The sequence below is a fragment of the Xenopus laevis genome, chromosome 7L, assembly GCF_017654675.1.
Source record: "Xenopus laevis strain J_2021 chromosome 7L, Xenopus_laevis_v10.1, whole genome shotgun sequence".
NCBI classification, from domain to species: domain Eukaryota; kingdom Metazoa; phylum Chordata; class Amphibia; order Anura; family Pipidae; genus Xenopus; species Xenopus laevis.
This window is the reverse complement of record NC_054383.1, coordinates 81052734-81080004: the sequence shown is the minus strand read 5'-3', so window position 1 is coordinate 81080004 and position 27271 is coordinate 81052734.

Genomic DNA, 27271 nt, shown 5'->3' with positions numbered 1-27271 from the left:
TATATATATATATATATGTATAAATATATATATATGTATATATATATATATATATATATATATATATATATATATATATATATATATATATATATATATATATATATATACTTCATTCACTCAGTATAAGGTCCCTATAACATTCCCACCCACAAGGCTCAATTTAACGTTCTGCTTCCCTTGCCTCCCCAGAACTCTCACTCTGGTTCTCTCACTTTGAGACCTGGGGGCATTAGAGTAACTCCCAGGGTGAAAAACATCTGTCATAGACAGAAGCATAAGCTGTGACCAGAACTGCTGCGTTTGTTCTGAGTTTGGGATACTGAACATGACAGTAGCCTTCCAAGTTAAATACAAAATACTTTCTACTCAGTCTTAGACTTTCTACTCATCATTTTAAAATAAAAATCTCTGTTTCTAGATATGCCTCCCTCAGTGACTGAAATTACACTTCCAGGGAGACTAAGTCAAAACATCTTCAGCCCTTGCTGTGAAAAGCAGAATCTCAGAGCTTGCAACCATATTTTCCTGATGTGTATAGAAAATGTTATTATTTCTTCTATCAAATTTCTTTCTGGTAACCAACACACCAACACTTTATCATACGGTGATAAAGAAGAAGTTGTTTATTGAAATAAAGCTTTAATTTTTTTTTTGGAAAAAATAACGAATCACTATCTATGGGTAGATCTTGAGCTGGTGACCAGTAGATCAGCACAGCAACCCTCCATTGTTCACAAACACTTCCATTAGAATAGCCTGATGGGTACTCGCCATTATTAATATTTCAGATAAAACAGTATGAGAAATATGTATTTTCTCTCAATAACATTACAGCTTCCATGGCAGTTTAAGTAGATCCTGAACTGGTAAATTCTAGGCACCCCTGGGGAATGACAGCAATAACTTGAGCAGTTAGTCACATATATCACAGCCTTGGTTTTCACTCAAACTCCTTTCTTCAGAAAGTCTCACAGCCTCCCACCCTCATTTACTTCCTGCTTCCCTTTAGAGTGCTTCCCTCTCCCAGGTGGTGACACCACTCTTAGTAGCTGTATTCCCTGCTGATTGCACCCAGCATCTATTATACCCCTTATATGTTTTATCACATAGAGCATTCTGTAACATATGTACCCACTAGTGTTTTCCCAGACACTGTGCCACAATACTCATTTTTGCATCCCTAAAGAGCTATGATATCCTGTAGGGCAAAGAAAACACTTTAGGAAGCAGAGGATGCATATGCCTACATTTCCCACCAAACGTATAGCATGAGATTAATTTAAACCACAAATTATTTGGCCAGATATGGCAAACATCCACTTGAAACAACTGATTGTGCATTATTTCTAGCTATAGTGGAAGCTAAAGTTCCTATGACTGGAAAGTGGTAGAATGAAATTCCTTAATGCAAAAGTAATGTTCTATGAGATTGTTTTTTTACATTTGCCTTCAACAAAATTTCATTATTTATGATTTTATGTATTATTTTATACATTATGTATTGCTTCATACATTATATATTGTTATGTTTTAATTTCCTCAGTGTTCTCGAGGTTATGATGGAGCTTACTTAATGTCATTATAAAGTCATCAGTGGGGGTATTTTACCTTCTTGCCAATAATATTTCTTTTGGATACATTAAAACACATTTAGATTGGTCTTTGGGTTGCATGGGCAGTTGGTGGAATGTAATATACTCTGATACTCAAGGAAACAGTTTGCTGCAAGATCCCCAGCTTCTTTATCTGTGTAAAAAAATGAAAAAGCCTTCTCCGTTTTCAATCATAGAATAATCTCTTCCTAACATTTATACATTGGAAAACATGTTTGACATATTCCTCTTTTGCAATGTTTCAATTTCTTTTTCGGTAAGCCTGATAGCTTTTCTGCAGATTTTGCTGCATCCCTTCTGAATCAAATAATCTCGCTTACTTCTACAATCTTCTCTGCTTCTTCCCCCCACTTTTATGTTTATCTCTATTGATTTTAATATGTTTCTTTTGCTTTTTGCCAAAGGGCATACAGAAATAACTGTATTCTTCTAAGAGCGTTTTAAAGCCAAAATAGTTGTCTTTTGATTCTACCAATAAACCCACAATGCTTATAGATGCTACAAAATCACTACATTATACAAATGAAGGATTTCTAATATAAACCCCCTTTATGACTAACCAGAATTGCTATTCAATTGGCCTAACTACTGAGCATCAGAACAGACATATGCACTTCCTTTTTTCCTCTAAAGCAGTTGTTCACTTTTAAAATAAAGGGGTGGTTTACCTTAAACTTAGCTTTCAGTTATAGAATGGCTAATTCTAAGTAGCCTCTAAGCAGCTTTTCAATTGGCCTTGAATTGTTTTCTTTTTATATTTTTTGAATTATTTGCCTTCCTTTTCAAATGGAGACACTGACCCCATCAAAAAAAACAAATGCTCTGTAAAGCTACACATTTATGGTTGTTGCTATTTATCTTTCTACTCAGGCCCTCTCCTATTTATATTCCAGTCTCTCATTCAAATCTCATTCAAATCAGTGCCTGTTGCTAGGGTTATTTGGGCCCTAGCAACCAGATTGCCAGACTAAAATGAAAACCAATAGAGACCATCACTCTCTACATCATACTAAAAGTTAATTTAAAGGTAAAAAAAAGTTTTATATGTTATAGAATAATCAGCAACTATTCAATTGGTCTTTATTTTTTATACTTATTCTTTTCAGCTTTCATAAGGGGGTCAATTATTACTTATATTTCTATTCAGGCACTCTCCTATTTATATTCAAGTCTTCCATTCACACACAGTGATTGGGTAGAGTGAAAACCCGAAATGAACCTCTATCAACAGTTCAGCACTGAAAGGAATACTAACAATGCCTTAATTTTATGGTATTTCTCTGTGCATGATATAAGTAAATATAAAATATAGGGGTTGCTAAAGCTTATATGTCTGTAGTTTTACACAACAGTTTATATTAAAGCTTTTAGTTCACTTAATTCCAGCCTGAACAACTATGTGATATTTCCTGATGGATCAAAGTTTAATTACTAATCTGCTTCTGGGTAGTGATGGGCGAATAAATTCCACATTTTGCCGCTGGCAAATAAATTCAATGCAGCGCCTGTGAAGGGGAAAGTACCTGCTGGCACTTGACCAGTCTAAGGCCTTTGATTGGATCAACCATACATATATGTGGCTTCTCCTTCACAAACATTACCTCCCTGAGAGGTTTATTAATTGGCTTACATTATTGCATTATAGGGCCAAAAGCTTCCTTCTTGTGAATGGCTGGTTGATTAGGCAGCTTGATGGTGATACCTTGACAGGAGTTTCCCTGACACCTGGGAGAGCTTTGAGGGTCACTCTCTATGCAGACAATGTCACAGTTATTGTGCCAGTGGGGAGGAGGTAGGTGCTGTGGCATTGATTGTGCAGGACCATTCAGAAGTGTGAAGCTTTATGGATAGGGAAGGGAGATCTCTTTGATCTCTATGGTGTCCTCCCTGCTGTCCAATCCAAATATAAAACCCTTGGAATTGAATTTGGTCAGGGCAATTAAGCTGTCACAAATTGGAAGAATAAATTTGAAATGTAAACTGATGTAAAGGGGTAAAGTATAACCTAAGACAGAGGTTGATTTGATCAAAATGTATCTAGTCCCGTGACCCGTCCTTTTTTTTTTATGTCAGCTGTGCCTTTTGCCACAGTCTTTCTATACCAGGATTTATGGTCCTGCTCCTATGGGGAAAAATAATTTACACCCCTTAGTGCTCTAGCACTTACACCCAGGTGATGTTTAAATGACCTCCTATATATTTAAATACAATGGGTCATTTATCAACAATGGGCAGATTTGCTGTTGGTCAGTAACCTATAGCAACCAATCATTGATTGCCTTTTTTAGCCAGCTACAGGTGGATCAATGAACGCAATAATTTGATTGGTTGCCATGGGTATATTTGCCCAGTGTTGATAAATGACCCTTAATGTGTAATACACAATGCAGTTATGGTAACCTTGTATATAAAATTAAAGATTAAAGTATAGTAACTCGCAGAACTGGTGTTTGCAGTGCATACTTTAACAGATTATTCACCTAAAAAGCACCAAAAATTCCCTTTGATTCTGTAAATAATAATGATTCACTGAAAACTTGACTAAAGTATCCACCATGGTATAATTTTCCACATTCTTTGTTAAAGGTGGATGGAAGAGACACCTTGTTCGTCAGTCCCTGCCCTATTGTAGCTTTTAATTGATGGTCTCTATCGTATTCAAACAAGGGCCATTTTTAATAGGATCCAGAGGAAACCCATGCATGCATGCAGAACATATATAGACTCCTTTCAGGTAGTTTATGGTGCTTGAGCAATGCTGCAATTGATATACTGTATCTCACATATTCCTTTTCAATGTACCTAATGCAATCAATAGTACATGCGGCTGAAAGAATAATCATCATTTTTATTAACACCTAAAATATTCATTGGGTCAATATTTTACTTCTGAAACAATTTCGTCTGTTGACAGAGTTGGGCCAAATTTAAGTTTCATTCTTGAATGTATTTGTACAGTTTGAAAAAGCTGTTAATTTGCCTTTTATATGCTGTCACAAAAGAATTGCTTCAAAAGAGTAAAAAGCTCTGGACACAGGCCTTTCCTCTCACTCTGTCCATGATAGAGTGAAACTGCAGTAGCCTATGCCCTCCTTACCCCATGCCGAGAATATGTATGTTTGCCTTTCTTTGCCTGTTTCTTTTTTTCTATACATATGAATTTGTAGCTCTGGTGATAAATTCTTTGGTTGTTGATGCTGGTAGAAGTCTGGCACATCCATTAGGTGGCAGAGTAGAGGTGAGATTAAACACTGGAACATAGCCCGAATAGCCCCCTGGGAAAGGTGTAAGCCATATTAATTACAAATGTGAAGTTATATATAGTAGTGCCAGATATCACTTTTTCTAGCTGACAGAATGATAATGATAATAATTTTAGTCAATATCTTCCTTCATTCATGTTCTAGGTCTTAGACACTTACTGGCAGAACTAGGAACTATAAGAACTTGCTGATTGATTGTCAGATTTGTCTCTCTTTAGTGCAGTTCTGTCCAAATCTTTGCATGTGACAGTTTAATTATTTGATGTTTGCAAGCCATTTTATTTAAACTGAAGACGTACAGATAAATTTGTAGAGCTCATGGGCAGTCTGGGAGCTAAAAAAAATTAAATGAAAGGCCAAATGCAGTTAAAAGTTTCCACTTTTTTCCCACTTCCACTTATTGGGTTTTATTGAGCAAGGGTAGTTATACCAGAAACTATTCATCCAAATGTGAAAAGTGTCTAGATGAGGAATTCAGCATCCTGTAGTTTTTTTGAATAAACAATATGATGCATCTTGGTGTTTCTGTTTTCACATTTTTTTTTTAACAATTCTTTTATTGAAACAAACATATATCCAGTTAACACAGCTGTTGTAAATACAATGTTTGTTCCTTTTACTATTCGTTACATGTAAGCATTTCAGTTTTAACAATAAAACAAACAAATAACAATAACATGGTGTCTTCGTCGTTCTTCAGATTCTTGTCTTTGTCTTGTCTTTATTTTATTATTAATATTTTCCCTATGTTTTCCTTGTCATATTTATTAACAAATATTACAATACAGTTCTATCTCGATACATCCAGTAAATCACAGTGTATCTACAACATTACACAGTACTGCCATAGTTTCACAATTTATCACTGTATAAAGATATTGTTATATTCCTATCCAACCTGTTTCTCACACATTATTGTCCTCTATGCACGTTAAGGGTTAAATTCTGCAAAGTAGTAGTAAACCAATAGATAATCCCCTGACACTCCCACATCTCACTAGAATATTATGGACAGATAAAGGATAACGGGAACTCAGTGTTTTCAGTTAGAGAGTCAAGGGGGATCTAGGTCAGGGTTCCTCCTCAAGCCACAAGCCCCATATCATGTATGTAAGTTTGTACAATGGTAGGGATTTTTCCACTAACTGTTCCCAGTCTTTAACATTGGGTCCATCCCCAGACTTCCATTTAATTGCAATCGATTTTTTTGCATACATACAGAGTACAGATAGTAATGTACGATGTGCCCTCCTCGGGGACACGTCCTCTACCTGACCCAATAAAAGTACTCTAGGCTCTAACGGCACGAAAAGGTAAATTTTAGCTTCAATGAGCTGCACAACTGCCCTCCAATACGATTTAATCACAGGGCAATCCCACACCATATGAAAAAAGTCCGCTGGGGAGTGGTGACATCTGGGGCACTCTGAGCTAATGGCTGGATTCATTTTATGCAGTCGTTGTGGGGTAAAGTAAACTCTATGCAAGTAGTTAATTTGTGTCATTCTGTCTTTACTACTGATTACTCCTTCGAAGATGGAAGTCAGCGATTCTTCCCAGTGTTCCTGCGTGATCTCAGGGATGTCCTGCTGCCACTTTGTTCGTAATTTATTTAGAGGGGCACCCCTAACAGTCTGTAATTGTGCATAAAAATATGAGAGAGGCTTGCCCAACACCTGTTTATGTATCCCTACCTGTAAGCCATTTGGCGTGGTGTCTACCGTGTCACCCTTAAACTGAGTCACAAACGCGTGTCTCAATTGCAAATATCTGAAAAACATATTATTCGGTAAAGTATAAGTTTTTTTTAGGGCTTGAAAACAAATGAGTTTACCCTCCTCTGTAATATACGATATATATTTTATATTATACCTTGCCCAGAGCTGAGGGTCAGGGATCAACTCTAACTGCTTTAGATAGGGGTTACACCATAGCGGGGCAAAGCTGGAGCATTGAGGTTGTAGCTTAGGGTAATATTGATTAGCCAAACGCCAGGCCTTAAGTGTTTCTTTCATCAGGAAGGAGACCATAACATTATAAGTGGCTCCTCGATAAGGTAGATTCTTTAGTCCTTCAAAAGACCCTGCCAGTTGAGCCTCAAGTATTACAGACGCATTGGTGTCATCAGATTTGGCCCAATTCCTCACAACTACCAACTGAGACGCCAAGTAATAAAGGAAAAGGTTAGGGGCCGCCAATCCTCCCTGTTGGGACGGGAGTTGTAAAGTAGTGAGAGCTAGTCTAGGAGTAGTATTATTCCAGTACATCATAAGTGTGAGGCTTTTGAGTTTAGAGAAGATCGTATGGGGAATTATTGTGGGGGATTGTCTAAAGATATAAGTTAATTTCGGTAGTATCACCATTTTAAAAAGGTTTATTCTACCCATTAGAGATAGTGGTAGATTAGTCCATGCATTTCTTTTCTGTTCCATATATCTTATTTGAGGCAGAATATTAAGGTCTGTGTATTTATTTAGATCAGCGTGTATCCAAATCCCTAGATATTTGAAGGTGGTCACCCAAACAAGTCCCAAAGTCCTTTGAGGGTTATCCGGTGGGAGAGTATCTATAGGAAAGAGAACTGACTTGGACCAGTTTATCTTGAGTCCAGAGTAGTTAGTGTGATCGTTTATAATGTTTAGAGCTTGTGCTAGTGCCAGTTGGGGGTTAGGCAGGTATAACAGAGTGTCATCAGCATACATTGAAATGACCTCAGTTAGGTTCCCAATCCGGAGCCCCTCAATGTCCTGGGAGGCCCTGATGCGGCAGGCCATAGGTTCCATGGCTAGTGCAAACAAAAATGGGGAAAGGGGGCAGCCCTGCCTGGTGCCTCGGAGGATTGGAAATGGGGTGGATAATTTGTTGTTTGTACAGATTTTTGCTACAGGCAGCTCATATATTGCTCTTATCCAGTTAATGTACGATGTGGGTATACCTACTCTGTTCAACGTGGCCCATAGATATTCCCATTCAACTGAGTCAAAAGCCTTTTCGTTATCCAAAGAGGCAATCAGTCTACTACCTGGGTTATCATGTGTAATGGAGATATTTGTGAACAGTCTCCTGATGTTTATATCCGTGGAGCGGCCAGGCACAAAACCTGTCTGGTCCGGAGAGATTAAGTGAGAGAGTAAGGGCGCCAGGCGGGTTGCCAGGACTTTGGCTAAAATCTTTGCATCAGCATTAATGAGTGCTATGGGCCGGTACGAAGTACATTCTAGCGGGTCTTTACCTGGTTTCAATAATAAAATTATTAGAGATTCTCTCATCGAGGTTGGCAATAGCGACCCTTTTTGTACCCCATTATATAGGTCCGTCAGGAGAGGTGCAAGTAACTTAACATGTTGTTTGTACCACTCCATTGGCAAACCATCGGTACCTGGAGTTTTCCCTGTTGGGAATGAAGCTATAGCAGCCTCAACTTCTGATATTGTGATATTCTCAGCCAGTCCCATAGAGAGGTGTGGTGCCAGTTTTGGGATATTTATGTCACGTAGATATGCTCTTATTTCTTCTGGAGTAGTGCATATTTTGGGGCTATATAAGTCAGAATAGAAATTCGCAAATCTCTGATTTATTTCTTCTAGTGAGGATACTACCGTGCCATCTGATAACCTTACAGCAGGAATTGCCATGGTAGTTGTCTCATCCTTTGCTAGCATTGCCAGTAGCTTCCCGTTTTTATCCCCATGCTCAAATATATTGCCTTTCTGATAGAGTATATGCTTTTTGGTGAGCTCTACTTGGGCGAGTTTCAAGGCACTCTGACTAGCTTGCCATCTCTGGAATGATTGGTTTGTAGGACATTTGATATAGGCCTCTTCCTCTATCTGTGCTGCTATCGTTTTTTGGGCTATGTCTACTTGTGCTAATTTCGTTAAAGCTGCAATATTACAGATAAACTCACCCCTGACATAGGCTTTGAGTGCATCCCACTTTACATTTAAGGGAGTTTCGGTGCCATTCACAGTCAAAAAGTTTATTATACTGGTATTGATGATAACGTTTAAATGGGTATGTTTCGCCCAGTAAGGACTCAGCCTCCACATTCTCTCTATGGGAGCTTGTGAGTATACGAAAGTAAGTAGCAGGGGGGAATGATCCGAGATGCCTCTAGTAAGCGTTTTTACCCATTTATTCATCTCTGGACAACCTAGTGCGAGATCTATTCTTGACATGCTGTTGCAACCAGGGGAGTAACATGTATATTGCTTGATGTTAGGGTTGCGCACTCTCCGTAGATCCACTAAGTTAATGGCAGAGACCCATCTATTGAAATGCGCAGAGGAAACTCGAGGGGGATGTAGTTTATCTATTTCCGCATCGGATACTGCATTAAAATCCCCGATAAGGAGAAATGGCGCTATGGGCAGACTTAGCAGTTTCCCAGTTACTTCGTTAAAAAATTCAGCCGTAGGTGGAGGAGGGGCATATATGTTCGCTATATTATATTTTTTGCCATACACGTTACCATGTAAGAGGATAAATCTACCATGTTTATCAGAAATTACCTTTTCTACCGTTAGAGGGCAAGTTTTGGCTAATAAAATAGACACTCCCCTAGAGTAACTGGAGAAGGATGAGTGATACATTGAACCAATCCAGGGCTTTTTTAAGGATAACAGTTTAGTACCCACTAGATGGGTCTCTTGAAGAAAAATCATCTGTGGTTTGTACCTTCTGATAAAGTCAAAAACCAGTCTACGTTTTATCCCATCCCCCATACCTCTAACATTCCATGACATTACACTAATGGCAGCCATCAGTCATACAGATAGGAAATGTGACGGGTTTGGGGGGAGGCATATTAAGAATAAAACTGCACATTGACATGAAAACACAATAGATCATGAATCGTAAGACACCAGAAAAATTAACATTACTAGCAATACCCACAACTTTAACCCCTACCCAGACCCACCCTACCCACTCCATAACCTTGGAAGAGTGAGTTTCTTCTTTTCCCCTAATAAAAGTAAAATGAACTATGAAGGGAGGTTAGTGTGTACACTTCGTCCTTACTAGGCAGAACTAAATGTCCATGGGCCTGTCGCTTCCACACAGGGATAAAAGGGTTAGTCAACAACTGTCCCGCATTACGACATATGCTGCATCATTACCTGCCCGGAGAAGTTTCTTCTTATAGAGTCAGTGGGAAAGTGTCAGTGTTCAGGCCATAACTTCCAGGGTGGCATAAGAAACCTAAGGGTAGGCTTGCGTCAGACCAGCCAGATGTAGTGTAGAAAAGTTCATTGCTCTCTCCGAGGAGACTGTCTGGGTCTCTCCTCTAGCCAATTGATGACCTTCTCCGATGTAGTAAAGAAACTGGCCTTGCCTTTGTCTGTTACTCTCAGTCTTGCCGGAAACATCATAGCGTATGGAATTTGCCTTTGTCTGAGTTGCAGCTTGGCTTCATTAAATTTTGCTCTCTGCTTCCGAATTTCCGTAGAGAAGTCTGGATAAAGTGATATTCTGTGATTTTCAAAAAATATTTCTCCAGCCCTTCTAGCCGCTTGTAAGGCCGAGTCTCTGTCACGGTAATTCAGAAGGCGGGCAATTAATGGACGTGGAGGGGCCCCCGGTGGCGGCGGTCTTCCCGGCACCCTGTGCGCCCTCTCCACCGTGAAGGCTGTAGAGAAGACGGCTCGGGTAAACGTGTCGTCCAGCCATTTTTCAACAAAATTCTCTGTGGCTGTACCCTCCACCCTCTCAGGCCCAGTATCCTGATATTATTCCTTCTCAAACGGTTTTCTAAGTCATCAGCCTTGTTTTCTAGCAACGCGACCTGCTTTTCTGTGGCCATTATCCTGTTAGGCAGAGGTGTTGTGAAATCTTCCACATCACTGATCCTCCTTTCCACCTCCCCTGTCCCTTCCCTTAACTTCTGTACATCATGTTTCAGTATGGCAAAGTCTGTCCTGAGTTCGTCTATTTTCCCAACCAGTGCAGTATGGTTTGAAGTTATAGCCTGCAGGACCTCTGTTATGGTTGGCTCTAAGGGGGATTGCATGAGTACAGGGGAGGAGGGTGCAGCTGCATTAGGCCCTGTGACTGTATTCTCCATTGCACTGTTATCAGAGGCGGACATACCTGCTGGCATAGGCTGTGACAGTGGGTCTCTAGCAAAACGTGCTAGTTTCCTTGCAGCAGCTCCACCCGGGCCCTGCAGTTCCTCCTGAGCCGGGCGCGCCGCATGGCGCTCGGCGCCATTTTGATTCGCCATGATGCGGGGAGACACGGAGTGGCGCGCTGAGTGGTTGCGCCGACTTCTCCTGACCATCGGAGGCTCCGGCTGCAAGCTCGGGTGCTTTACCCGACAGGTAGTGTTGAATGGGAGCAGTTGAAGCGCAGATTATCTGCAGTATGACCTCCCGTGCGGCGGAGCTTTCGGCCTGCGCTGCCTATCCGGTCTCCATGTAGACCACGCCCCCTCTGTTTTCACATTTATTATTTTTGTCAAGGCAATGAGAAGGAGATGGTCCTTGGTAGGGGTGGCAACTATACAGTCTATATTCCTAGTCCAGAGAGGCAGCTCTGAGGAGTGATACATCAACCAGAGACAAACAAGGGTAAATAGAGTGGTATACCCCCAAAAGCTAGCCATTACTTCAAGGCCTCTTGCATGAAATGCCCAGTTATATTCTCTACAGCAGACATTCTACTCTAAGACTGCACTAGTCACATCCTGAAGAAAACTGAACCACTAGTCCTTTCCTGAACCTTGACTTATGAAGCAAGGGGTCGCCTTATACATGACTCTATTACAGCTATGTCTGGCCCAGTATTTATAAGGCAACATAACCCTTCCCTAAAACTTTTCTGCTTGTTTTCCATATAATAAACAATGTTTTTTACTTTTTACTTGTTTTCCATAGCTTTCCAAATAGCTTCATTACATAGGGAAGAGTATTCTCCAGTTATCCCTGCATCCTCTCTTCCCTTTTCTTTGTTCATGCCATTATCAGGCATTAATAATATATTTTTTTCTGATACTTTATCAGCAAGCCAAAAGTTGGCCTTTTAAATATGAGATATAATTAAATATACACATATTTCCTGATGAATCTACCAATGTTGTTTTTGTTACTGCTGTATCAGGATTTCTGATGAATACTTTGAGCCAGATTCAATTCAGTGAGAAAAAGGTTTATTACTTGAAAACTCATGGACGAGATTCAATTTGAGACCCAATTCAATTCAGAAAAACTGATCTCACTGTTTATTATGTGAAAAAAAGTCTATGGGAAAAAACGGAAACTGAATTTGGAGAATTTTTTTTTCTCCTCGAATTGAATCTCATCCATGAGTTTTCACTTGATAAACCATGAGATAACTTTTTCTCACTGAATTGAATCTGGCCCATTATTGGGTTTCTCTGCTAGTTTATTTTGCTGTGTTAACAGAGCTTTACATTGTTGAGCATTACAGCATTTACTCAAGGAAACTACTTCTGTGTGTACTTTGTTATATTCTGTTGGACACAACAGGGCTGTAATCTATGTTAGACAACAAGATGATAACTCACAGCATTCCTATGCACATTATGAAGGGTTAAAGCATGAAGAGACTTCTATTCCGGCTACATCAGATATTGATCCGTAAAGTATTACTGTACAATAAAACCTTTTCCTTTGAGGCAGGGGGCCCATTTAATGCAAGTGGAAATAGTCTAAGAAAGGACTTGTCCATTTTTTTCTCTTTCCACATGATAGTGTTCCAAACTTGCAGTGTCAACTAGATGACAGTGAAAATATTTAGTTCTAGAGATGAGAGAATCTGGTAGAGAACTTTATTTTTCAGTAACAAATCTGAGAACACTTTAGTTACTGAAGGTGCCATCTCTATCGTGTCTCATTCCGGTGCCAACTAATCACCAACATATAAAGTTATAAATCAAGTTACTGTGAAGAAATTGCTTGTTTTCAAAGCACTAAAGTAAAACTGCCTGTTATAAAAAAGGAAAATACTGAGATTTTGCTGTGAGGCCCACTGACATCTAGTTACACCACTGTTCATCATAATGGGGTGAGTAGCCTTGTGCAAAAGGATCCACCCATGAAAATCACACCTGATCTGTGTAAATTTGACTCCATGTTCTTTGTTCCTGCGACTTTAGCAGGAAGCTTTATCTAAAATGTTTCTATAACAGATCAACTTAACTGTAGTGTGTTCTTCCTTCTGATATTTACTCACAGAGTAACATAATCCACAAAAAAACACTGTAAAATTGCATTAGCACATTTATTCAAATAAAGCTATATTGCAGAGAGAGAAAAAGCCCATTCAATATGTTCCCAATGCATTTTGTCATGTCTCGATGGGATAGTGAAATACTGTAACATCATACATGATAAATGACTCAATAATCTGTGTATGTAAGATAAAAGCAAGATGACTGACATGTAGTTGGAAAGTAGCATTGAGCGTGCAGTGTGCAGTGCAGTGTTAAGCTGGCTAGTTCACCTTCTAAACCCACCCAATGTTAGTCAACCTACAGAGACAAGGAAGACAACTTGTTTTGGATATAACAGACTACAGCTTTTTTTAAAGGGGTTCTGTCATGAGAAAATGCATCAATTAATAGCGCTCCTCCAGCAGAATCCTGCATTGAAATCTGTTTTTAAAAAGAACAAAAATATTTTTTTATGTTTAATTTTGAAATCAGACATAGTGCTTGACATGTTGTCAGTTTGTCATTTCCTCCCAGTCATGTGACATTTGCTCTGATAAACTTCGGTCACTGCTGTACTGCAAGTTGGAGTGATATCACCCCACTGCCCCCCAAGCAGCCCATCAGCAGAACAATGGGAAGGTAATCAGATAATGGCTCCCAGACACTTGCATTGCTAAAAATGCCCCCATGCCCACCTAGTGGTAAATATAAGAACAGCACTCAATAGTAAAAATCCAATTCTGGCGAACTAAAGTTGTGAAACCTTCAGTTGCACTGAGTAGGACAAACAATAGTCTATCTTAAAGCAGTTCCATAGTGAAGTGCTAGCTCTAAATAACCAGGCAAAATGACCTGTGATGGCTGCCTGCACACCAATTTTACAGCTAAAAAGAATATATTTAGTAGTTCAAGAATAACATTTTAAATGGTAGAATGAATTATGCCCAATGCACACAGTGTAATTTAGTAATAGAAACTATATCATAAAACTGATGTTAGAATCCCTTTAACACAATTGTTAATTGCTATCAAAGACAATGTTCACCTTTTGCACTGTTCTATCATAGCGGTACAATGTTTATCCACTGGAAAAAGCATCACAACCATGTGGGTCGCCTCACGCAACAGCAATAAGGAAAGTGAAAAGGCAGCCATAATACCCCCATTCTTGGACCCTTGTCCAACCCTTGCAAATGTATTGCCCTGCAATTTCACTTTAAAAGATTAGATATAGTGTTTTTTAGATGTCCAGAGCTAAGAAATATTACATCTAATGCCTTTAGCGATGATCACATGAAACCAGAAAAAAATTGTTAACAGACAGGATAGTCATTTGAAAATACTCTTGCAACAATTGGGCTAATTGCCTTGAAAAAATAAAGTATTGCATACTGTAGCTTTAAGAGTCCATCACTAAAGTTGCAGGACTATAACTCATAACCTACAATCTTTAACACTGCTAAGGAATGTGTATATCCCTCTTTAAAATAAATGCCTCTCTGCCTGAAGCAGAACTACAACTCCACCAAAAAAACATTGTCAGTTTGATGAAATACTGTAAATGATGAAGTTTCACATGAATTGTGTGCTGCAGGGGCCAGTCACCTTTCAAGGGTTGTTGTTGTTTTGCATGAATAAACATTGTCATTCATTTTATTATCCTAAAGCATACAAAATATATAATGACATCAAACAATTGAAAGGATAATGTACCAATCACAGTATCACTGAAGTAAGACATAAAGCACAATCTGTTTATTTAGATATGACCATCATTCATAGACAGAGATTAAAAGACCAACCAAATTAATAATACAAAGCGAAGATAGATCAACATTACATTTGGGAAAAAACAGAAGACTTTTAGATAAAGCTGAAGGCCAGAAAAAAATTAAGAAGGGGAATAGGAAGAGGACAGGGGGAAAAAGGTTATGAAATTAAGCGATTTAGAATGAGTCATGGGAATATATTTTTATAGGCTCTGCCCATTATAATTCTAATGAATTCTTTTAAGATCCTGCATAAATTGGCTTGCCTTTAGCTATTACAGCAGCTTCTGCTAATCCTTACACTATTAAAATCGAAGGGACACAAAACTAATAAGAAAATCATCTTCCCTATCCACTGTCAAAAATGGGTAAGGCACTTTTTTCTCTCTTTTTTTTTTTTAAGAATCGATTAAATATTAATTACAAGCTGTAATCTGCATTCTATTTAATAACAGATTGTACCACATGGCATTTTTTCATTATTGAAAACCAGACGGAGAAAGTAGTAGGGTGTAGGAGCAGAGAAAGCTGGTTAACATTCAAATCACAGCCTTCATAAGGGATGGAAAACAGAATCAATCATAATTATCAAGGAGAAAAAGCTATCAGTCCATGCTAAAAAAAAAAAAAAAAGCCAGTTGGGTATTAAAACAGAAGTCAGAGGCATTCTGGGCTAAGAAAGCACATGGTCTTTTCCTTAACAACCAAGAGAAAACAGATGCTGAAAGGGTAAATGCAGAATGTAGACCACCCAGGGGCTAGATAAAACTTCTTGAAAGCAAATTCATAAACTCCCCAGAGACTAAAAGCTCATCCGCCTCCAAAAATAACTGAGAAATGTTTTTATAATCTGAAAATTGCTTCACATTAGTTTATTGAATTAGCGTTATGCCAGAACTTTGCTTCATCTTGGAAAGACCAACCAAAATGCAGAATTTAGAACACAGCAGGAGATCCATCTTTGCACTTAAGATGGATCTCCAATTTACAAGATTGTTACATGGCTGTCAGTGGTTTAAATTAGTATTTTCCGGTGATTTACCAATCTTAAAGGGATCCTGTCATCGGAAAACATGTTTTTTTCAAAACGCATCAGTTAATAGTGCTACCCCAGCAGAATTCTGCACTGAAATCCATTTCTCAAAAGAGCAAAAAGATTTTTTTATATTTAATTTTGAAATCTGACATGGGGCTAGACATTTTGTCAATTTCCCAGCTGCCCCCAGTCATGTGACTTGTGCCTGCAATTTAGAAGAGAAATGCTTTCTGGCAGGCTGCTGTTTTTCCTTCTCAATGTAACTGAATGTGTCTCAGTGGGACATGGGTTTTTTACTATTGAGTGTTGTTCTTAGATCTACCAGGCAGCTGTTATATTGTGTTAGGGAGCTGCTATCTGGTTACCTTCCCATTGTTCTTTTGTTTGGCTGCTGGGGGGAACAAGGGAGGTGGGTGATATCACTCTAACTTGCAGTGCAGCAGTAAAGAGTGATTGAAGTTTATCAGAGCACAAGTCACATGACTTGGGGCAGCTGGGAAATTGACAATATGTCTAGCCCCATGTCAGATTTCAAAATTGAATATAAAAAAATCTGGTTCTGCTCTTTTAAGAAATGGATTTAAGTGCATAATTCTGCTGGAGCAGCACTATTAACAGATTCATTTTTTTCCCATGACAGTATCCCTTTAACATTACTGTATAGGAATTCTACACAAGAGCTAAAAGTGGTTTCAATGATACCAAACACTCTCAGGGACAGATTTAATAGAGAAACTCTTTTGCTCTATGAGTAAAACAAAAAACGTAAGCTCTGTTTCTTGCTTTTTTCACCTGACAAGACAAAGTTGTCTCTTCTTGGGCAGTTACTATTACACACGCCCATGTTCCTGGGCAAAATTGTTGTCATCTTTTGGTTTTAAGCTCTGTTTTCTGCAACCCAGAGCTGCATTTTTGGTCAAGAAATCTATTAATAACAAGGTAATGGAAAAATCACATCAAGAATATTTTTCACTGCTGAACTGAGAAATTAAATTTTTCTGAATATAAAAACAGCAATTTTGGTCAAGATCAAGCTTGGAAAAATGTGAATATGTAATAAATGGATGTATTTTTTGTAAGTCATGGGTAGAGCTTTGCACATATTTAAATGCCGGCTCATACAATATGGAGTACAATGACTTTATATAGGGTCAAATTGATTCACACTCCAAATAAAACATTGTGGAAGGAAACATTGTACAGGTATAGGATCCCTTATCCGGAAACCCGATATCCAGAAAGCTCTGAATTACGGAATGGCTGTCTCCCATAGACTCCATTTTATCCAAATAATCCACATTTTTGAGAATGTTTTCCTTTTTCGCTCTAATAATAAAATAGTACATTGTACTTGATTCTAACTAACAAATAATTAATGCTTATTGGAAGCAAATCCACTCTGTTGGGTTTATTTGATGTTTACATGATTTTCTAGTAGATCCAAATTACAGAAAGATCAGTTATCTGGAAAACCCCAGATCCCGATCGTTCTGGGTAACAGGTCAAATATCTGTATAGAGAATCAAGTGGCATGAGCAAGGCTAGCAGATTTTTTGCAGAGGATGCATTGCACGTGGATTGTCTACTTTGAATTTAAAATATTGGAAATATGTATAATTTATCATTGACACAGGAATAGGCAATAACTGTTACTGCTTTTACAGATTTTAATATGATTTCTAAATCTTCATGTGAATTACTGTGATTAAATATTCTCTGTGTAAGTGCTCTAAGGGACATGACTCATACATTCTCTATGCATACAGTATGTTGATAAAGCAGATTATATATATATCTAGTTATAATTGTAAATCCACTTTTTCAATTTAACACCCTGTTATACAGTACATACTGTATGTTGAGGCAAATTGCACAAAAACAGCAAACATTTTCCATTGCAAAACACATATAATTTCAAGAGAGTCATTCTATTCTCCCCATGTATACATCTAATGGCTCACAGAAAGTATAGTAAATTGCAATAAAATGCAATTTGATGCTTCCACTACTTAGGACCATATTCTCTCAGGTATTTGACCTTACAAGATTTTCATGATTCATGTCCTTGAGACAGAGCAGAAGGATGGAAACTCTGTTTTCATGCATGGCAGAACTTACATTACATTTGGTGTTTAGCGATGAATGAACATTTTTCCAGGCATGGAATTGCAGCTAAATTCCACATATAGCCATTGGTGAATATTTTTGCAAAACTGCAGCCATGAAAATGTCGGCTTCTTAGGGAACGGTGCGCATCTTCTCTTCTTGTAGGCGCATTGGTGCTGACATAATGATGTCAGCGCGCAATGGCGCGAGATTCAAACCTATTTTAAGGGACCTTGTACAATTTCTCATTGCCCATTATAGGATCTTTCTTGTGAATTTCTGGTGCTTCTGTGCTGTAAATCCTGTCTGATATTGATACCTGTTGTGACCCCTGCCTGTTTTATGACAATTCTGACTTTTGTATCCTGACCCCTGCCTGGTAATCGACTTTTCTGTATCCATATCCCTGATTGATCTCCTAGTTTGACCCTTGCCTGCCCTGACCCGGCCAGATTTGACTTCTGGTTTCTCCTTGCACTGAGACCTTCTGCACAAAAGACTTTGCTTTAACATCGTGCCCCTTTGCTTGGCACCTCTCCTATTAAGCCATGGCGGTATCCGATTAGCCGAGGGCTCCACCCGAGGTGAAAGACGGCTGTTAAAGGCAGAAGCAAAAGCCGTGAACAGGGTGCTTAGCATCGGTTCTGGATTTAGGGTGCCGATCGTGACAATAATGCTTCTCCAGCAGACAGGCCTGGATTTGTGGCCACAAAGGCCCAGGTCTAGGGCGGCAAGATTTTAAGTGTGGATGCCACCTAGTCAAAATCAAAGAAGCACTGGAGACAAGTACTTCTGTACGTATAATCTCCAGTGCTCTGGCGCATGTGCATGCTCATGTGGGGGGAGGGTGAGCTTGCACTGGCAAGGGCACTAGGACCCAGCAGCCTACGGGTGCCAGAAGAATCCTGCACTGAATTTTTTTATACTTAATTTTCAAATTTGAGGCAAGGCTATCAATTTTCTTACTTTCCCAAGTGCCCTAAGCCATGTCATTTTTTCCTTCATTTTCCAGCAGTTTTATTGTAATTTAAGGAGATTTGTCGTCTGCTGATTGCACAGATTCCCACATGTGACAAATCCCAAGAAAAGGGGGAACACAGAATTGCCTACATGGTCATGGTCAGATTCTGGTATATTCATAAAAGTTTTTGTGTATTGTAGGGAAAGATTAAAGAAAATTAAAAAAAAAATCATCTTGCCATGTAAGTACACTGAGACTCAAACGGCCCCAACAAGCCGATACATAAAAAGTCAAAGCAGTTTATTGGCATCTCGCTGTTTCCTTTTATCCAAATCTTTGTTGTTTTTCAAAGGTCAGAATATGTTTATTTATGGAATCAGAATATAATGGGTTAAACCAGGGTTCACTGACATTTTTATGCGGCCCCTTTCACTTGTGTGCTAGATATACCTAGTCACTGACCAGTATGCTCTGTGTATTTGATAGGTCATGTTTTCTAGATGTTTGTTTTCACTGCTTATAGACTCCACATGCATATGGTTAGAAAGAAAAAAAACTGATTTTTCTCCTTGCCTTTCTTATTTCCTTGTTCTGTATCTATTTATCAAGCTCATATCTTCTCACACCCCCTCCTTCCAGGCTGCAGTGCCCTCATGTCTTCCTCGTACGAAGGGCACAATTGACTGATGAGCACACCAGCCTATGAATCATGTCCCCTGCATTTTTCCATTTACTCCAGCGAGCAGTAATGCTGAGAAGATTAATGTTTGCAGATACACCTGCTCCCTTGAATAATTTGCCCCCTTAAAGAGGCCACTTACCAACAATTCATTACCAGGATTTGTTAGCACAAACAGGTCTACGTGCACACAGGACATGAGCTGGAGGAGAGCTTTATATCCTGTTGTTTTGCTCATGAATTTTTTTCTCCACTTGACTCTGTCTCTAGCTCAAGCAGTTTTCTTTCTCTGCATCTTATTCTTCTTGCAGAGCTTTTTTTCCTATTTGTTTGTTAGCAAAGAAAAGAGAATGATTGAGTTTTCAGCAGGGGGCTTGTCTAACACAACTGGTATTCTACGGCCAGTAATCACAGTGGGGTGTGGCTGACAGCACAAGCAGACATGAGAATATTATTTTCAAAACCGTTTGAAATCTGTAAAATTCCTGGTTCTCTACAGTCAAGATTCATCTTGAACTACATGTAAATTCTTGATTTTGAAACTTTAATAAAAAATAATTTATTAGCCCTGATCATGAGTCTATATTGTGAAAAGATTAGGTTTTATTGTGGAAGGCAAGCAACATTTTTGAGCAGAGAGGAGACGGGGATACTTACATTGCAATAAAACAGGAGTTTTCTCTTTATTCCCTTGTCTTTATTTCACAGTTCAGCAGCACACAGTCTGTTTACAGGTTCCTGCCAAATACTTTTAACAAGCTATGTTGGACACAATAACAAAAATAAATCCTGCTTATCTGAGCACTATTTTATACTTTACCTTCCCTTCGCTTCTCTCGCTAGAGAAGTACCTCATAAAAGGCACAGGAAACAATATACAGACAGTCACCTTTCTCTTGACATTACCTTTACGTTGTGATGCACAGTGAATCTTCAGCTGATATTTAACAATTAGGGCCCAGTTACTATTGCCCGAGCTTTTGTGCTCATTCAATCATAAGGAAACCCTGCATGAGTTTACTAAAAGCTAAGCAATCTTCGTAAATTTGCCTTTTGTAAAGAAACAAAAACTTTGGCACCTAAAGGTGCCAAGGTTTTTGAAGATTGGCAAGCTTTTTTCGACATAAACCCTGCGTGATCAGTGAACTTGCGCAGGGTCTCCTTCATGATTGCCAGAGCCCAAAAGTTCATACAGTTGTAAATGTCCCCCCCCCCTCCGATCTCTTGACCTTAATCCAACCACCCAGACCATTCCATGCAGCATCTGTCAACTAAGGATCAACAGTATCTCTTCCACTCACTTCCAGGGAAGAACCATGTTTCTCTATAGGGTATAGAGCCATCGGCGTGGGAGTACACCCTTTGTATATGAATTTGCAGCTCTGCTTTCAGCTGCCACTTAATTACCTGGATAAGAAGGACAAAGTAAACCTTTTCACCACTAGCCAAACTTTTGTAACTATCATGTAAGGCAAATCTTAACCCCTGGGGAGTAACTGGATTACAGTCTTGGGATGTATAAAAGCCACCCTTGGCCCTCAGTTATTAGGGTGCTACCAGGTCATATTTCATGATACCACTGAGTCAAGTGATGGGGCCCAATTTAAAATTCGGAGAAGGAGTCATAAGCACAGAACTAGATGTAGTCCGACAAACTGGATCAGAAGTAGAAAAACATTCAAATTACCGTGAGGCAAAGTTGCTACCAGGACCAGACCGGATCACAACCAGGAGATTGGTACAAAGTCTCAGCAATCAGCAGTATAATTTAGGAAAGGAGTCAGAGTTTGGGCTTACATAGGGCGGCTGATAGTACACTATGAGCACCTGAGACCAGATTATTAACAGTTAGGAAGACAATGTTTTCTGGAAAACTCAAGCATAACAAAGCATTGAACCAGGAACCCAACTATCTGCTCAAACAGAGCACAGGTATTGTGGACTGCATGGCTTAACGCCAGATCCCTGATTCAGATGCAGACAGCATCTTAAAGTAACTTAAACCATGTTCCAGAAATCCACAAGTCTACATTTCCAGGCCACAACAGATGTATTACAAGGACAGAGCCACAATATTTAGAATTCCTGCTATGGCAGGAACCTCAATTCAGGCAATTTTAGGGAAAACAATATTTTTTCTAAAAGTAAATAATGTATTTTACATTATATTACACATTTATTTTAGCTACAAGTATACATATTTTATTGCTCTAAATGCAGTATGTCTTTTAATTAGGGGCCTATAATCTAAAGCTAACAATATTTTAAACAATATTTGAAAAATCCTTCCAGTACTTCATCCATACCTCTGTCTCCTAACCTAATCCTAACCTGGATTGTTTCATTCTATTTTATTTTCCCTGCTCCCAGGTACCTCTCTAGCATACAGTGGCAAATGGTACACAGAGAAAGAATGCCAGTTGAAACTGTAGACATGCCATAAATTCCTATGTTATGGTTTTCTAAAAGTGTATTGCGCAATGGTTCTTGAACAGCTGAAAACATTTTTTAACTTTGTAATAGAGGTGATAATTCATTCTGACATAACAAAGCTAAATTATTAATAGCTTTGAAACATACAGTACTAGGAATTCAGACAGATAAGGCTACTTGGGAATGATAGATCACTAGTGATGAGCAAATCTGTCCGGTTTTTGGTTTGCCAAAATCAAAACTCATTGAAGTCAATGGGCGTTTTTACGCACAACAAATTTTTGACAATTTTTCTTTCTCCAAATGCATTAAAGTCAATGGGATTTTTTTCTTATGGCGACTTTTTTGTCCTTATGCAAAAAAGTCAATGGGCAATTTTTCTTATGGCGACTTTTTTTCCCAAATGCATTAAAGTCAATGAGCGTTTTTTCTTATGGCGACTTTTTTCTCCAAATGCATTAAAACCACGGGCGTTTTTTCTTATGGGGACTTTTTTTTTTCCAAATGCATTAAAGTCAATGGGTGATTTTTCTTATGGCGACTTTTTTTGTCCTAATGCATTAAAGTCAATGAGCTTTTTTTCTTATGGGGACTTTTTTGTCCTAATGCAATAAAGTAAATGGCCATTTCTTTTTTTGGTGACATTTTTTGTCCAAATGCATTAAAATCAATGGGCATTTTTTCTTATAGGTACTTTTTTTTCCCCAAATGCATTAATATCAATGGGTGTTTTTTCTTATAGAGACTTTTTTTGTCCTAATACATTAAAGTCAATGGGCGTTTTTTTTCTTATGGGCATTTTTTCTCGACTAATTTTCGCTGCAGTTTCGTGAAGCAATTTGCACATGGGGAAATTTGGAATTTCGCTGTGAATTCATGGCTGGCAAATAAATTTGCTCATCACTATAGATCACATTTTTATTTACTATTTGGGCTGCAAAATACAACAAACATACTTGAATGTTTATTAACTCTCTGCTTCACCAGGGTGGAGTTGGTCCTTTCTCTGGATGAAATGCTGGCTGCGGCACCCAGAGCTGGGTCAAAGTAAGGGTGCTCAAGGCACACCTCAATATCACTCCGCACTCCCATTCAGTTAACAACCCTAACACCACTGCATCCACCCACACCTTTTCACCAACTTACAGAAGGACCAAAACTAGCTTTAGGCAGGAAAGAGGAGGTATGCGCCCAGAGTCCCCTTACCGTATCACTCTAATAACATGTCTCTTCTGCCAACTCCTTGTTCTGGTCCTGGTACTGGACAGCACTGTATACTGAAGGTTCAGCACATTGGGACAATGTGTCAGTCTTGTGACACAAGACTGCCATTCACATGCACTCACTTCCCACTGCACTCACTTCTTTCCCCAATGTGGCCCATCATGCAAATTGAAGTTTACATTTGCTATCGGCTCAAAGAGGTGTAAATTTGTGCCTTTGCCTATAACAATGACTAGTACCAATAGTTTGCTTCCTAATATAAACACATATTTGCTGAACTGTGCTTGTACTGGAAAATCATAGATTTACTGTAAATCAGTGGGGGACTAGTAAATTAGTCTCCCAGTTCTATTTGGCAGGAAGTTGAATAGTGTTATAGACTCCCAAACTGGGTCCTAAAATACAGTTTTAGTGGGGGACATGTTTCCTGATCCTGCCTTCGGCTATATCCACTGTAGTTCAAGCAGTGCCCAGTAGATGGCATTGTACTAAAGTATGTAGTCCTGAGCAGCCATGTGCTCAGGGTCCATTTTGTGAAAACCATTACCTGAGCAGGCAGGAAGAGTAAAGTGGAACCTAGACAGGTCAGGTCTAGTAAGGATAGGCTCTTAATAGGTCACACGAGGAGTGACAGATACTCAGGCTATTTAGCTAAGCAGCCTGATGCTCCAACGAGGAGTGGGATTATGCTCCCAGGTACTAATTGCCCAGAGTAGAGACTAATTCTACAGATTTAGGGATGTAGTATTTCCCCTGGGTTCCACTTTGGGAAAAGGCTGAAATCTGGGTGTACCTTCATTGCTGCTCTGTATGTTCTCTTTCCTGTGGGGACTAATACTGACCACTGGAGCTTGTGAGTATATGCCTATCCACTGTTGCTCTATGTTCCTGTTTGATCTTTATGTACACTCCTCTGTGGATCACTCTGTTTAATAGGCACATTCTCTGGTTAAGTTGCAAGAACCTCTGGCACCCAATTATTGTGCACTGCACCTATTTATTGTTGAACTACACCCTGCCTCCACAACATTGCAAGAGCTTAACCCCTGAGAATTAAGGTCTCATCAAGAGCAAAGTATTGGGGTAAAGCTCATAGTTAGAGAATGGTGCCACTCAATTTACTATAGCGTTACATAACTATATACATAGTGTAAGCTGTTGCTTATATTGGAGGCTACATGAGATACTCCCAGCAATGTATGGGAGTACTTACTCTCATTGCGACCTTCAGCAGTTTTAGCGGCTCTCTAGGCTGATGGTTACCATCAGGGTACATACCCCATTTACATTCAACTGGGAAAGGGAAATTAAACCTACTTTAGCTTCTCATGCCTGGTAAGCTTCTGAAAAAAAGTCTACTTTTCATCATTAACAAAGACCTTTACATCACTCCACATCAAGCTCCACTGAAACCTTATGCCTGGACCCACCTCTTCCCTAATTATTGAGAAGTATATTAACAAAAGACTGAATCAGCCTTATAAACTATCTTGCATCACTCTAGGCCTTATTCTGATCTAAATTTGACATTATATGGAACTATTAACAACACTTACCAACATTTATGCTTCACATCACTAATGGCAATATATTGATGGCGGAATGTCACAAATGGAAAACAAATTGCCATGAAAATATTCAGTACACAACATAACATTTCTCTTAAGACATTTACTATATTTTAAATGAAAACTGTGCATAGAACACATGAATTATTGAATATGTATGTTTACAGCATTTTCCTGATATACGAGATGTTTTTCTGTAACTGTTTTATAAAGACAAAGAGTTTAAGATATGTGGTACTTTAAAAGGAAATACACAATCCATTCATTTTTTAAAAGCTATACCTCTGACTTATGTGTTAAACTCCTACATAAAAGATGGTGGTTTATTAAAATGTCACTATGGTTACATAAGCAAAACTCAGTCAAAAACATTTTCAGAATCAAGGTCATTTGAATTCTTCACCCTGTGTTTTGATGATTTTTGGTCAAAGTCAACTTCAAATACAGGTATTTGACCTGTTATCCAGAATGCTCGGGACCTGGGGGTTTTCCAGATAACTGATCATACCTTAAGTCTACTAGTAAATTATGTAAATATTAAAGACACCCAAATAGGCTGATTTTGCTTCCAATAAGGATTGGAATGTATTTATTAATTAATGTATCTTAGTTTGAATCAAGTACAAGCTACTGTTTTATTATTACAGAGAAAAGGAAATAATTTTTTAAAAATTGGATTATTTGTATAAAATGGAGTCCATGGGAGACAGCTTTTCCATAATTAAGAGTTTTCTGGATTATGGGTTTCAGGATAATGGATCCCATACCTGTACTTAAAAAAAGAAAGCTAAGGAGTGGATCTAAAGCACTGTTTATTTTTCATTTAAATATTTTTGTGTCAGTAGGGGTTCTTTTTGTCATTTTGCCACCAAGAATCATTGCTGTACCCAGGACCGGAAATAAGACCTATACAACTTGTATAAGGGCTTACCAGTCCAGCTTGCCCCTTCCTCTATAGATGCTCCAGCCAGCCAGGGCACCCCTCGACTTCCCTGAGTGCAAGTACATTCCCTGTCTCCTCTTAAGGCAGTGCATTATGGACAATGGCATCACAATACATATATTGTGACATGCAGCACTCATACTAGAATTATTGCCTGTGTCTTTTGTTTACATTTGGAAATAGAGATTTTTCATTGGTTCCTTTGCTTCTCTCTTCTTTTGGTGCCAATGTTCACTTTAAATTTTGGTTCAGTCATCTTTTCTAGTGTTATTCTCTTGTTTAGTTTTTTTTTTTACTATAACCTGATTTTATACAACTCTTGTTGTCAGCCCTGTCCTCTAGCCTGTTCCCATCCAGGATTTTTGCCTAAAACTAGTCGATAGCTGATTTACTCTAGTTGACTTCTAAATTAGTTTCCCTGTCATAAACACTACAGAAATTTTAGGGGCAAAAAGGAGCTTTGATAAAGACCATTGCAACGGGGGTTCTCCTGCTACACCGTAGAGATTTCCAGTGAGTTGTCTCTTCAGAGGTCTGCATTGACAAACATTACACACTTACATTTATTAAAGGGGTTTTTCACCTTTGAGATAACTTTTAGTATGATGTAAGCGTAAAATTCTGAGACAATTTGCAATTGGTTTTCATTTATTATTATTTAAGGTTTTTTGAGTTATTTAGCTTTTTATTCGGCAGCTCTTCAATTTGCATTTTAAGCAATTTGGTAGCTAGGGTCCAAATTACCCTATAAACCATGAATTTATGTGAATAAGTGCGTCACGATCGGCACCCAGAATCCAGAACCAATGCCATTCTCCCTGGTCTTGGCTCTTACTTCTGCCTTTAACAGCCGCCTTTCACCTCGGGAGGAGCCCTCGGCTAATTGGATGCCACCAGGTCTTATAAAGAGAGGAGCCAAGGCTTTGGGCATAAGGTCACAGTTCAAGGAATAGACGTAAAGCGTAGTCAAACAGGCCGGGTCGGTGTTGGCAGAATTCAAGCAAAGTCAGACAGGCAAGGGTCAAAGCTGGGAGTACAATCAGGCATGGGTCGGAATACGGATATTAGAATTGTCGGTTTACCAGGCAGAGGTCGGGATCACAGAAATCAGGAAAGTCAGGCAGGCGGGGTCAAAACAGGAATCAGAATACAGGATTATTCAGGATAGCACCCAGGAACTCTCACAAAATGAACCTAACAATGGGCAACGATCACAACGCCAAGGTCCCTTTAAATCCCTTTGAAATTTACGCCACTGGGCGCTGACGCAATAACACCATTGTCAATGCAAACATAAAACCCAGGAGTGCACACCATGCACGCCCTAGGACTCAGCGGCAGAGGAGGAAGAACTATGCGATGGGCGTAGCAGCCGGAAGTGCTGTGGGCGTACCCACTGGACCACTAGGGTGAGTTTTTATTACAAAGAGACTGAAAATGAACAGAAGAGGCCTGAAAAGAAAAATGAGTAATACAAATTAGCAATAACAATACATTTAT